The sequence below is a fragment of the Delphinapterus leucas genome, chromosome 19 (genome assembly GCF_059928025.1).
Source record: "Delphinapterus leucas isolate spDelLeu-1000000601 "Yukka" chromosome 19, BTC_Dleu_Yukka2, whole genome shotgun sequence".
Lineage (NCBI taxonomy): Eukaryota > Metazoa > Chordata > Mammalia > Artiodactyla > Monodontidae > Delphinapterus > Delphinapterus leucas.
Window position 1 is genome coordinate 49,286,226 of NC_143147.1, and position 15,500 is coordinate 49,301,725.

The window sequence follows — 15,500 nt, forward strand, 5'->3', positions numbered from 1 at the left end:
ACCAGTACTTCATTCTTTTTTATTGTTGAATAGTATTCCAGTGTATGGAATTCTATATTTTGTTTATTCATTCCTAGCAGACAGACATTTGGATTGTTACAATTTTTTTTACTATTATGAATAATGCTGCTATGATCATTCTCATACAAGTCTTTGGGTTGAAATATGCTCTCATTTCTCTTGGATAAATTCTAAGGTGGGTATTTTCTGGGTTGTATCATGTGGTTAAGTGTTTTGTTTCTTTTTAATAAATTTATTTATTTATCTATGGCTGCGTTGGGTCTTCGTTGCTGCGCGCGGGCTTTCTCTAGTTGCGGCAAGTGGGGGCTACTCTTCTTTGTGGTGCGCGGGCTTCTCATTGCAATGGCTTCTCTTGTTGTGGGGCACGGGCTCTAGGCATGCGAGCTTCAGTAGTTGTGGCACGTGGGCTCAGCAGTTGTGGCTCGCGGGCTCTAGAGCACAGGCTCAGTAGTTGTGGCACACGAGCTTAGTTGCTCCGCGGCATGTGGGATCTTCCCGGACCAGGGCTTGAACCCGTGTCCCCTGCATTGGCAGGCGGATTCTTAACCACTGCGCCACCAGGGAAGTCCTATGGTTAAGTTTACTTAAAACTTTTAAATTGTTTTCCAGAGTAGCTGCACCATTTTACATTCCCACCAGCAATGTACGAGGTTTCCAGTCTGTCCCCATCTTACCGTTCCTTCTTGTTGTCTTTTTTATTTCAGTCAGTCTAATGGGGTGGTATCTCACTGTGGTTTCAATTTGCACTTCCCTAATTACTAATGCTGCTGAGCATCTTTTCATGTGCTTTTCAGCCATTCAAAAGACTTCTCTGGTGAAATGTGTATTCAAATCATTTTCCCTTTTGAGTTGTTTATCTTCTTACTATTGAGATTTAGGGGCTCCTTATATATTTTGAATACACATTCATTATCTACTCTATGACTTGCAAATATTTTCTCCCATTCTGTGTGCTGTGACTTCTATTTCTTAATGGTGTCATTTGAAGAACAAATTTTTTTAATTTTGATATAGTCCAATTTATCCTTTTTTTAACACATCATGCTTTTGAATATCATACATGTGAACTCTGCCTAACGAAAGGTTATACAATTGTCTTTTAATTCAGAAACTTTTAAAGCCATACCTAGCTAACTCTCTTAACTAGACATAATGGCCTCTAAGAAGCTAAAGGGAATTTATGCCACAGCAGATAGACACAACCAAGTTAGGAGAGGTCTGTCTTTAAAGAGTTATAATGATGTAGATTTGGGGACATGGAATAACACAAACCAGATTCACAGAAAATTTCAGAAATTTTAAAGGAAGTTGTACCTGCTGGGTACAACAAGGGACAGAAACTATTTAAAATGAAAAAAGGCCACTGGGTTCCCAACTTTCTATAGGGAGGAAGTACCCTGAGAAAGCTACTTAGCTTCATAAGATACTTCTTATGTAAAAGGAGAGACCTCTCAGAAAGCAGTGTTAAGAGCTCATAATGCAGTACCAAGAATCACAGAGAACAATGGATTAGGGAACCATTCCCAGGAAGCAGAAATGGGCCCCAATCAAGGCACGTTTCCTGCTTCTGGGTTACCAAAAGTAGGGTCCAGCTGCTTGCTGCTCGAAAGCCAATACTTGAGAGGCAAGGTTGGTGGAAAGTAAAATTTGCTTTATTTCAGAGGCCGGCAACGAGGGGAGAGGGTGGACTCATGCCCAAAGGCCAACTCCCCACTGACAATCAGTGGGCAAGAGCTTTTAAAGGGGAGTTGTGTATAGGCGGAGGTAGGGGGCTACAGGCAGGAACCAAATAGTCAGCTCTGACAGTCATCTTGCAATTGGTCATGCGGTGGTCTGATCAGCGTCATCCTGATTTTAAGTACAGTTAATCTTCAGTTCCAAGGTCGGTTTGTTCCCATTTCCTTGAGGCCAGTTCTCAGAATTATGGCAGCTCATGCCATGGCTACAGTCTGGTCATCATGTAGTAAACTTCTTCCACCTGGTGGGGGTTTCAATATCTACAAAACAGCTCAAAGGACATAGAATATTACCTACAGCCCATGAGAAGGAACTAAAGGTCCTTGAATTTGTTTAATAACCGAACTATCAATATTTGGTCTTGTTTGACTGTTTTCCTTTGCTTCTGCATTTTCTCAATTCTCTGATTAAACTCTTTAGCTAAAGTTTTTCTACAGACAAAAGGAGGCAGAGGACATGGTGGGGAAGGACCATAGGGTCCTGTTCCATTTCACCTGGAGTAGGTGACCTTGACAATGCGTCTGCTATATTTCAGAATTGATATATGCTATATGCCTCCTGTTACTTCCCCTTTTTCGGGTGAATGTATATTGCCGTTATTCTATCTCTGTGAATAACGGTATATGTTGAGTGTATGGGGCAGATAACTTTTCTTTTTAGTTCATAGGTCTCTGGATCAAGAGGAACTGCAGGTGAGGACCCTCATCTACCTCTAAATCAAATGCAGATAACAAGTTACGTGTTTTCACCATTATTTATTTGTGTATTTATACAGGTTGTTTTTGGATATAAGACTTTCAGATGTCTTGGGAGGGAATGATTTGCATGAGACAAGAATGCGAACCATTGGAGCCAGAGGGCAGACCATGGTAGAACCTTATAACAAGGGCCTCTGAAGAATCTTATCTCCTTGCTACAATACCCTTTTGCAGTGGGCTTTTGCTGCACCTCCCTTCAATAGGTGGAGTCTGTTTTCCCACCCTTTGCATTTGAGTTCACATGATGACTTGATCTGACCAAAAGAATGTGGTGAAAATAACACTGCAATTTCCAAGCTAAGCCTTAACCAAAACTTTACCTTCTTCAAACACTCCTGCCACCATGTAAGAAAGCCCAGGCTAAACTTGTGAATGACGACTGGCCTTGTGGAAAAAGAGTACCAGCTGACAGTGACACCAAGGTCTCAGACTGTAAATGAGGCCATCTTAGACACTCAAGTCCCAGTCAAGCCACCAGAGGACTGCAGCCTCACGAGCAACCTTTTTGGGTGACTAGAAGAACTGCCAGACTGAATAACTGTTTCAAGCCACTAGGTTTTAGAGCGGCTGTTAGACAGCAAAAGCTATGAAAACACATTCTACATTTTAAAAGTTCATGACTCGTGATCTAAATTTCATAGATTTGAATAAAATTTGAGACATACTGAAGCAGCCCAACACAGGTAAAATCTTTGGTGGGAAGAAAATTTCTGAGAGAGATTAAGAATGAACCGTCATAAAGAAATCCAGAGTTGAAGCTGCAGAGATTTTTTTAAAACGATTTTTTCCTATAAGTAGTTTTTACTGATTATGCCATTTCCTCACTCAACCAACACCAGATGTTTTTCCAACTGATTTCTCGCCAAAATCTAAGAGGAAAACATTTTTGTATGCCTAAATAAACCTAAAACAAAGTAAGTTTGTAATTCCTCCACCCAACATCTTGTCCCTAGCAGAAATATAATTGCTTTTTAGAAGCAAACTGCTGTCAGTGCATTACCATATCATGACTAAATTTATCTTAAGAAAGAAATCCCTAGATAAAAACACCAAGGAAGGGATACATTTAGAAAACAGATACATTACTTAATAGATCAAACTTTCTGCTATGGACACTTTCTAATATCTGACTCAATATTACAAGCTTTCTTTTATCCTGACTTCTGTTTCTTTAACCGAAATCAATATCCACTACCAATTCATTGCTCTCAGTCTAAAATAAGTATACACTTTTATTCTGTTTTCTGTTGAGAATTTCTTCCACTTAATCAGTTTTAACTATCCACAGCAACATTCCAGAGCACCAACGACTCCATGAACTTTGACGAACTACTGGATATGACTGGAACTCATTTTGGGTACTGCTCAATCCTGGAAATCTTCCATGCCCTACTGAAAACTTTTTAAGTTATGAAGTGAAAGGAAAGAATTTTAAAGTCAAGGTGGCAATATAATTATATGTCCTCCCCTTTTCTCCTCCACTTACCCCAGCTCCACCACACTACATACACACAAAAGAACTACTAGTAGATACAACAAGGCCATGATGGGATCTGACTCAGGATTAGCAAGCATTTAACTGAATCTCATATTCCAAAATGCCAGAGCGGGTGGTAAATCAGAGGAAAGTAGGGTTTGACTTCCTCATGTACAAATTCTAGTCGATGTGCCAGAAACTGAAAACTGGCAGAATCTGTGGAATTTTCCAAGACATATGTCAGATAGTAATTTTACAACTCACTCACAAACACACATTCTAAATCATCTTACTGCTATGGAAATATTTCCAAAGCAATGGTATTTTAATACAGCCATGCTACTTATTTGTAGAAAAAGCATTCCCCTGTTTTAGATAATGTAAGAAACAAAGTACACAGTACCCTAGATACCCTAACTGCATGCCAGAAATTATATTTTAGATTTAAAAGGAACCAAAAGAAACAATATGTTAAATCAGAACAAAGATTCTTTAAAAAGGAAGGGAAGAAATAACTTTGTAAGAAAGTCATTAAGGAAAAGTGATACCAAATTAACAGACAAAGGAAATCTATTAGACTTCCTAGGCCATGATATGAATAAGACAGTGGTGCTATTATGAACAAGATAGCTAAACAAAGGATGCATGATATAGCTAAATATTTGGCTGTTATTAATTGATATATACATATATAGAAAGAGGTCTCTATAATATACCATATAACTTAACTGAATTTTTATATAAAAATTCAACCAAGACAAAAGGACATTGGAAAAACAGTAGGGTCCGCCCTACCCCTATACCCTATCGAATCTTCTAGGGGGTTCTTTTGATATTTACCTCTGTTTTTCTAAATATGCTTGATTTATCAAATTTAGATATTACCTATCGACATACTGCCAAGGAATGTAAGTATTTAGTTTCAACCTCTACCTCTAGCCTCCATACCCTATGTAATTTTATGACAATCTTTGTTTAAATAAAGAGTGAGTGTGAATGTAATACTGGACAGATACGACTGAGTGCTGAGCCAGCAGTACAATAGGACCATGTACTCTTTGTCCCTACAAATTAATGACAACCTCATTTTTTCTACTTTCTATATATTTTTAACTTTTCCTCAAATGCTCCAGCATCTGTCACATGTCTATCAATATTTTCCATATGCTCAAACACACCAGATATTGTTTTTTCCCGGAGCCATAACTTCCCAGAACCCTTTGGTCTTTCTTCCGCTTCCCTCTGTGGGGGGACTCTCTAGACTAGGTACAGAGCTGTCACCTTGGGCTCTCCCTTGGCTCTTCTCTTTGACTGAATTCTGAGTCTTGGACCCTATTTCTTTTCCCTTCCTATTTAAGAGTACATTCACTAGTAACTTACGGGGAAAAAAGGCTCATGAGAACTGAAATCCTGGTCACTTGCATGTCTAAAAATATCTTTATCCTAGACTCACATTTGGTTGATAATATGACTGAGAATAAAATTATAGGTTGGAAATCCTTTCCACTGAAGATATCTGAAGATACTGCTTAATGCATTTCTGTCTTCCTATGTTACTACTGTGATATGTAATGCTATTCTGATTGGTCCTTTGAATGTAACCTCTAGCTACTCTTGCTGGAAGCTTTTAGTACAGCCTCTGTATCCCCAGTTTACTGAAATTTCATAATCAGTCCTCTTGGTCTGTGTCTTTTTTATTATTCTATCAGATCTCTCAACTTGCAAATCTATGATTCAGTTTGGAAAATGCTTTGGAAATCTGTTGGTATCATCTCCCACTATTTTCTCTGTCCTCTCATGCTCAAACTCCTATTAGTCAAATATTGGACCTTCTGGTCTATCTTTAACTTTTTAAATTATTTGTCTCCTATTTTCCTCATTTAATATTTTCTTTCTAATTCCTAGGAAATTGCTTCAACTTTACTTCCAATCTTTCCACTAATTTTTTGGGGGGGTATCATTTTTTATTTCCAAGAGTTATTTCTTATTTATTGAAAGAGTTTCAAAAGAGCATTCTGTTTTTTGAAGATGCAACATTTCATTTCTTAGAGATTAATACCTCTTCCCCTCTGCCCTACCCGCAGTTTTTTCCCCTCTGCTCTCTACCTTGTTTCTTTTATGGGTTTGTTTGGCCTCTCATTTTGGAGGCTTTCCTCAACTATCAGGTTATCCTTGGCTGTCCACTCCTTTTCATGGCATTAAGAAGCTATTGTAAGTTCACTGTTTGGCTCCATATCCCTATCCTTTTCATACATCTGATATTCCTGGATCCAGAACCCTCAGCCTCCATTTTCTTGAAGAAAAAAATGCCCAGTTTCCTAGAGGGGGAAGAAGTAGTTTACATAGGATTCAACCACTTAAGACTTTCTTCAGCCTTTCCGACGGTGACGACCTCCCCACGAGAACATGCCTCTCTCAAAGGATCTCCTTCGTCCCTCTCCAGAAGAGGAGAAGAGGAAACACAAGAAGAAGAGCCTGGTGCAGTGCCCTAATTCCTATTTCATGGATGTGAAATGCCCAGGATGCTATAAAACCACCACTGCCTTTGGCCATGCACAAACAGTAGTTCTGTGTGGTGGCTGTTTTACTGTCCTCTGCCAGCCCACAGGAGGAAAAGCAAGGCTTACCAAAGGATGCTCCTTCAGACGGAAGCAGCACTAAAAGCCCCCAGAATCAAGATGAATGGGAACCCATCCCAATAAACACATTTTGGATTAAAAAAAAAGACTTTCTTCAACCAGTACCTACTTTTAATCTCAAGCCTCATTCTTGTATTTTCACTTTTTACTACCAAGTGTTGAGTCTTTTTGGAGGTTTTGTAAACTTGCTTGCTAGTCTCTGCAGACAACCCAGAGTGTACCTCCCTCTACTTGGCTAAATTATTTAACACTTTTCTACTAATTTTTTTATCTTCTAAAATTTTTTTGTCATTCTTGTTTCTGTGATCTTATACTCCTTTTTATTCTTTTATTATAATGTTAGTGCTATTTGAAAAGAAAGGAAATAAATGTATTAAGTCAAACTCCCATGTTTAGCCAAAACACCCATGCAATAGTTTTAGATATCTTGAATAAAGTCATAAGCATATTTACTAAACTTCTGGATACCATGAAACTCATTAGGATAAATAATAACCTTGGATAACAGAATCAGGGTTCAACATGATTTCAAAAGGACAGTATCAAGAGGAAACTAGGGACCTCCCTGGTGGCGCAGTGGTTAAGAATCCGCCTGCCAATGCAGGGGACATGGGTTCAGGCCCTGGTCCGGGAAGATCCCACATGCCACGGAGCAACTAAGCCTGTGTGCCACAACTACTGAGTCTGCACTCTAGAGCCCGCAAGCAACAACTACTGAAGCCCATGCACCTAGAGCCCGTGCTCTGCAACAAGAGAAGCCACTGCAATGAGAATCACGTGCACCACAATGAAGAGTAGCCCTCGCTCGTCACAACTAGAGAAAGCCCGCGCACAGCAACGAAGACCCAACACAGCCAAAAATGAATAAATAAATTAATTTTAAAAAATGAGGAAACTAAACAGGGTAAATTTTTTTTAAATCTCTCACTAAAATTAAGCAATTACCAGTTATATAAATATGAAACTAGAAACCTAGTTTCACAAAAAACAGCGAGTTTTAGTTTATCATGAGTTACTTATGTGACTTCCTGTAACAAGTTTTAAAAGAAAAGAAAAACTGTATCTTAGGATACACTAATGGAAAGCAGACCAGACCAAGGGACAAAACTACTGTATATTCTGAGTGGTTGTCAATAACTCTAACGTCACATTTGAGAAAGGAAAGCAACTAAATATCATTTAGAAAATGGATCCCAGGATATTGAGAGGTTCTAAAGCTAAGTTTCGTGGAAGATGGTAAAGATAAGAGGAATACTCAAAATGTTCAATGGAAGAACATTATAGCTGCTATTGAATAGCTGAAGAATTGTCCTTTACAATCAAGTAGCTCTATACTGTTCAAGATAACCAACCTAGGAGAAGTGGAGACAATGTGTTTAAGACAGATTTGGCTTAAATAACTGTGTAAAGCTGTGAGCTCTCCCCATTACTGGTCAGCCAGTCTCTCCAATACCAGCGATGTCATAGAGTAGATTGTTCCATTGAGAAGGAGCTTTAACTAGATGACATTAAGCTTGGTCCCACTAAAGGAAGACAGAAATAAAGAAACCAAGAGTCAAAGAAGGTCATTATATAATGATAAAGGGGGTCAATTCATCAAGAAGATACAGCAAGTGTAAATATTTATGCACCCAACACTGGAGCACCTAAATATATAAAGCAAATATAACAGAACTAAAAGGAGAAACGAACAGCAATACAATAGTAGCAGGGGATTTTAACACCTCACTCTCAATAACAGATCTTCCAGAGAATTAATAAGCAAACAGAAGATTTTAACAACATCACAGACTAAATGATCTAATAAACATACACAGAACAGTCCATCCAGTGGCAGCAAAATACACATTCTTCTCAAGCATACACAGAACATTCTCCAAGACAGAACATATGTTAGGCCACAATACAAATTTCAACAAGATTGGTAAGACAGAAACCATATCAAGTATCTTTCCTGATCACAATGGTATTCAGACGTGTGTTTTCCAACACCCAAGCAATACCCGATTTCTTAGCAGACACTGAATGGGTGTCCTACAAATTTAACTCAATTCTGACACTATCTACCAGGAGATAGCATCAGATCTCACAGGTGAAAGGCCCAGTCCCACAAGACTACCCCCACTTCAGACACCAATTGCAAGTCCAGGGTGTTACTTTGTGCTTCTGACCAACTGGCTATAAATTAAAGGTTCCTGCAACCCACTTCTCAGGTTCAATTAATTTGCTAGAAGTGGTACACAGAACTCAGAGAAACATTAACGTATGTCTCTCAGTTTATTATTTTTTTTTAATTTACTTAATTTAATTTTTATTTATTTTTGGCTGCGTTGGGTCTTTGTTGCTGCATGCGGGCTTTCTCTAGTTGCGGTGAGCAGGTCTACTCTTCATCCTCAGGCTACAGGCTCAGAGGTTCAGCAGTTCTGGTTCGCGGGCTGTTGAGCACAGGTTCAGTAGTTGTGGCGCACAGGCTTAGTTGCTCCGCGGCATGTGGGATCTTCCTGGACCAGGGCTCAAACCCGTGTCCCCTGCATTGGCAGGCGGATTCTTAACTACTGCGCCACCAGGGAAGCCCTCTCAGCTTATTTAAAGGATTCAGGTGAACAGCCAGATAAAGAGGTAACACAGGGTGAGGTCTGGAAGGGTCCTGAGTGCAGGAGCTTCTGTCGCCATAAGAACTGGGGTGCACCACCCCTCTGGCATGTAGATGCTACCAACATGGAAGATCTCTGAACCTCGTCCTTTTGGGTTTTTTTAATGGAGGCCCCAATACACAGACATAATTGATTATACCACAGGCCATTGGTGACTGCTTCAGCCTTCAGCTCCTCTGTCCTCTCCAGAGGTGGGCAAGGGGGAAATGGGGAGTGGAACTGAAAGTTCCAACCCTCTTATCATAGTTGGCTCCCCTGGCAACTGGTCTCCATCATTCAGTTACCTAGGGGCCTTCAAAAATTCACCTTATTAACAAACTCAGGTGTGGTTGAAAGGGGCTTGTTGTAAATAAAAAGACACCCATTTCACCTTTATGGCTTTGAACTGAGAACAAAAGATGTTCCTACTGCTTGCTTAGGAAATTACAAGGGTTTTTGGGAGTTGTGAGTCAGGAACCAAGAACAAAGACCAAAATATATGTGTTATAAATCACAATTATCACAGGCATGAAACTAGAAATCAGTAACAGAAGGAAAATTGGAAAATTCACAAATACGTGGAAATCAATCAACACACTACTGAACAACCAATAGATCAAAGAAGAAATCAAAAGGGATATCAAAAAATATCTTGAGACAAACAAAAATGGAAACACAACAAACCAAAACTTATGGGATGCAGCAAAAACAGTTTTAAGAGGAATATTTATAGCTATAAATGTCTACATTAAGAAAAAAGGAAGATCCCAAATAAACAACCAACATTTCACCTCAAGGAACTAGAAAAAGAACAAACTAAGCCCAATGTCCGCAAAAAGCAATAATAAAGATTAGAGCAGAAATAACCAAAATGGAGAAAGGAAACCAATATAAAAGATTAATGAAACTAACACTTGGTTCTTTAAAAAGATAAAATCAACAAACCTATAGCTAGACTAACCAAGGGAAAAGAGAGGACTCAAGTAAAATTATAAATGAAAAAAGAAAGAAAAAAATTGTAAATGAAAGAGGAGACATTACAACTGATACCACAGAAATATAAAGGATCATAAGAGACTACTATGAACAATCATACCCCAATAAAATGGACAACCTACGAGAAATGGATAAATTCCTAGAAGCATGACCACTTACTGTTAAGGTAATTAAACAAGGAGGCAATTGGGGTTTAATTGTCTGAGGTGGTTCTAATGCCTTGGTAGCCCACGTTGCAAACCAAAACCTAAGCCAGCATAAATGCACTGGGATCTGAGAAAATGAAACTTAAGAACAATCCCAAGTAAGGCAACTGCTTAAGATACAGCCAATCAAATAACTATTTTGTTTCGGTGTCTTGTCTATAAAAACCTTGCCCGTAGCTCCTGTGCATGGAGCACTTCTAAAATCACTTCTGGACTGGTGCTCTGCAATTCAAATTAATGTCTGCTCAAATAAACTCTTCAACATTTTAATGTGCAACAGGTTTTGTTTTTCTTTTTTAACACTTCCAAGACTGAATCATGAAGATGTAGATAATTTGAATAGATAAATAATGAGTATGGAGACTGAATCGGTAATCAAAACCTCCCAACAAAGAAAAGCACAAGACTAGATGGTTTCACTGAGAAATTCTAGGAAGCATATAAGAAAGAATTAATGTCAATCCTGCTCAAATTCTTCCCCAAAAATTGAGGAGGAGAAATCACTCCCAAACTCATTTTATGAAGCCAGCATTACCCAAAGCCAGAGAAGGAAACTACAAGAAAACTATAAGCCAATATCCCTGATGAATTTAGATGCAAAAATTCTCAGTAAAATAACAGGAAACCACATTCAACAGCACATTAAAAGAATCATACACCATGATCAAATGGGATTTATCCCTGTGATACAAGGATGGTTCAATGCACACAAATTAATCAATGTGATAAACCACATTAACAGAATGAAAGACCAAAATGATATGATCTGGATAGAAAAAAAAAAACACTGGACAAAATTCAACATCATTTCCTGATAAAAAACCATCTACAAGCTGGATATAGAAGGAATGTACCTCAACATAATAAAGGCCATATATAACAAGCCCACAGCTGACTTCACAATGGTGAAAGGCTGACAGCTTTTCCCCTTAGATTGGAAACAAGACAAAGGTAATCTAAACACTCCTAGTCAACACAGTACTGGAAGTCCCAACCACAGCAATTAGGTAGGAAAGACATAAAAGGCATCCAAATCAGAAGGAAGAAGTAAAAGTATCTCTGTTCGCAGATGACATGATTTTATACAGAAAAATCTTAAAGACTACACCATAAAACCATTAGAACTAATAATTCATTAAAGCTGCAGGTTACAAAATCAGCATACAAAAATCAGTTGCACTTCTATACACTAAGAACAAACTAGATGAAAATAAACAATCTCATTTAAAATAATATAAAAAAATAAAATACCTAATAACTCTCCCAGACTTCAGGCAATACTATAAAGCTACAGTGATCAAAACAGTGTGGTACTGGTACAAAAACAGACATATGGATCAATGGAACAAAATAGAAAGCCCAGAAATAAATCCACATACCTATGGTCAATTAATCTTTGACAAAGGAGGCAAGAATATAAAATGGGAAAAAGACAGTCTCTTCATCAAGTGGTGCTGGGAAAGTTGGACAGCTGCGTGTAAATCAATGAAGTTAGAACACACCCTCACACCATGCACAAAAATAAATTCAAAATGGCTTAAGGATAAGACATGAAACCATAAAACTCCTAGAAGAGAGCATAGGCAAAACATTCTCTGACATAAATAGTACCAATGTTTTCTTAGGTCAGTCTCCCAAGGCAATAGAAATAAAAACAAAAATAAACAAACGGGACCTAAGCAAACTTACAAGCTTTTGCACAGCAAGGGAAACCATTTAAAAAAAAAAAAAAGACAACCTATGGAATGGGAGAAAATATTTGCAAATGATGCAACCAACAAGGGCTTCATTTCTAAAATATAGAAACAGTTCATGCAACTCAACAACAGAAAAGCAAACAATCCAATCAAAAAATGGGCAAAAGACCTTAATAGACATTTCTCCAAAGAAGACATACAGATGGCCAGTAGGCACATGGAAAGATGCTCAACATCACTAATTATTAGAGAAATGCAAATCAAAAATACAATGAGGTACCACCTTACACCAGTCAGAATGGCCACCATTAAAAAGTCTACAAATAACAAATGCTGGAGAGGGTGTGGAGAAAAGGGAACCCTCCTACACTGTTGGTGGGAATATAAATTGGTGCAGCCACTATGGAAAACAGTATGGAGGTTCCTCAGGAAACTAAAAATAGAATTCCCATATGATCCAGCAATCCCACTTCCTGGTCATATACCCAGACAAAACTATTAACTCAAAAAGATACATGCACCCCTATGTTCATAGCAGCACTATTCACAATAGCTAAGACATGGAAACAACCTAAATGTCCATCAACAGATGAATGGATAAAGCAGATGTAGTACATAGATACAACGAAATATTACTCAGCCATAAAAAAGAATGAAATAATGGCATCTACAGCAACATGGATGCAGCAAGAGATTATCATACTAAGTGAAGTAAGTCAGAAAGAGAAAGACAAATACCATATGATATCACTTGTATGTGGAATCTAAAATATGGCATAAATGAACCTATCTACAAAACAGAAACAGACTCACAGACATAGAGATCAGACCTGTGGTTGCCAAGGGGGAGGGGGGAAGGGAGAGGGATGGACTGGGAATTTGGCATTGGTAGATACAAACTATTACATTTAGAATGGATAAACAACAAGGTCCTACTGTATAGCACAGGGAACTATACCCAATCCCCTGGGATAAGCCATAATGGAAAAGAATATTTTAAAAAGAATGTCTATATGTATAAAACTGAGTCACTTTGCTGTACAACAGAGATTGCCACAACACTGTAAATCAACTATACTGCAATTAAAAAAATTAAAAATGAAATAAAATACCTAGCAATAAATTTAAGCAAGGAAGTGAAAGACCTGTACATAAAAACTGTAAGGCATTGATTAGAAAAGTTGAAGACACAAATAAATGGAAATATATCCATGTTTATGGACTGGAACAATTAATATTGTTAAAATGTCCATACCACCCAAAATGATCTACACATGCAATGCAATCTCTATCAAAATTCCAATGGCATTTTTCACAGAAATAGAAAATCAATCCTAAAGTTTATATGGAACCACAAAAGATCCTGAATAGCCAAAGTAATCTTGAGAGGGAAGAACAAAGCTGGAGGCATCACACTTCCCGACCTGAAACTACATTACAAAGCTTTAGTAATCAAAACATTATGTACTGGCATAAAAACAGACACACAGACCAATGGAACAGAATCAAGAGCCCGGACATAAACCCATGAATATACGGTCAACTAATATCTGAAAAGGGAGCCAAGAAGACTCAATGGGGAAAAGATAGTCTCTTCAATAGTAGGTACTGGGAAAACTGTATATTCACATGCAGAAGAATAAAATTAGACCTCTATATTACATCACTCACAAAAATTAACTCAAAATGGATTAAAGACTTAAATAAATGTAAGGCCTAAAACTCCTGTAAGAAAATATAGTGAAAATGCTCCTTAACATTGGTCTTGGCAATGATTTTTTTGGATATAACACCAAAAGCACAAGAAGGAAAGCAAAAAACAAGTGGAACTACATCAAACTAAAAAGCTTCTGCACAGCAAAAGAAACAATCAACAAAATGAAAAGGCAACCTATAAAATGGGAGAAAACATTTGTAAACTATATATCTGATAAGGGATTATTATCCAAAATATATAAGAAACTCATATAATAATAACATAAATAAATAAATAAATAAATAAAAATGGGCAAAGGATCTGAACAGAAATTTTTCCAAAGTATATGAAAAGGTGTTCAACATCATCAGGGAAACACAAATCAAAACCACAATGAGGGGGGCTTCCCTGGTGGCACAGTGGTTAAGAATCCGCCTGCCAATGCGGGAGACACGGGTTTGAGCCCTGGTCCAGGAAGATCCCACATGCCGCGGAGCAACTAAGCCCGTGCGCCACAACTACTGAGCCTGCGCTCTAGAGCCTGTGGGCCACAACTACTGAGCCTGCATGCCACAGCTCCTGAAGCCCGCACACCTAGAGCCCGTGCTCTGCAACAAGAGAAGCCACCGCAATGAGAAGCCTGCGCACCCCAACAAAGAGTAGCCCCTGCTCACCGCAACTAGAGAAAGCCCACGCACAGCAACGAAGACCCAACACAGCCAGAAATAAATAAATAAATAAAGTTATTTTTTAAAAATTAGTAAAAAAAAAAAAAACCACAATGAGATATCACCTCACATTTGTTAGAATCACTATAATCAAAAAGACATGAGGGGGCTTCCCTGGTGGCACAGTGGTTGAGAGTCCGCCTGCCGATGCAGGGGACGCAGGTTCGTGCCCTGGTCCGGGAAGATCCCACATGCTGTGGAGCGGCTGGGCCCGTGAGCCATGGCCGCTGAGCCTGCGCGTCCGGAGCCTGTGCTCTGCAACGGGAGAGGCCACAACAGTGAGAGGCCCGCGTACGTACCGCAAAAATAAAAGACATGAGATAATAAGTACTGGTGAGGTGGAGAAAAGCGAACCCTTAAGCAGTGTTAGCGTGAATGTAAATTGGTACAGCCACTATGGAAAACACTATGGAGGTTCCTCATAAAATTAAAGACAAAACTGCCATATAATTCAGCAGTCCCACTTGAGGTATATATCCAAGGAAATGAAATGACTATTTCAAAGAGATATCTGCACCTCCATGTTCACTGCAGCATTATTTACAACAGCCAAGATATGGAAACAATCTGAGTGTCTGTCAACAGATTAATGGATAAAAAAACATTGGTATATATATACAATGGAATATTATTCAGCCACAAAAAAGAAGGAAATCCTGCCTTTTACAACAAAATGGATGAACCTAGAAGGCATGGTGCTAAGTCAAATAAATCAGAGAAAGACAAATACTGTATAATCTCATAAGCGGTGGTTGCCAGGATCTGAGGAATGGGGGAAATGAGAGAAGGTGGTTAAAGTGTATACTTGAAAGTTGCTGAGAATAGATCTTTTTTTTTTTTTTTGCGGTACGCGGGCCTCTCACTGTTGTGGCCTCTCCCGTTGCGGAGCACAGGCTCCGGACACGCAGGCTC

The 15,500-nt window shown here is 38.6% G+C and overlaps 1 protein-coding gene and 1 pseudogene across 1 annotated transcript in view; one reads left to right on the top strand and one right to left on the bottom strand.

Moving 5' to 3' along the window:
* Positions 1-15,500, bottom strand: part of FBXL20 (F-box and leucine rich repeat protein 20) — a 116,102-nt gene that overhangs the window by 73,481 nt on the left and 27,121 nt on the right. The window lies entirely within an intron of this gene.
* LOC111166387 (small ribosomal subunit protein eS27 pseudogene) lies at positions 5,912-6,797 on the top strand (annotated as a pseudogene).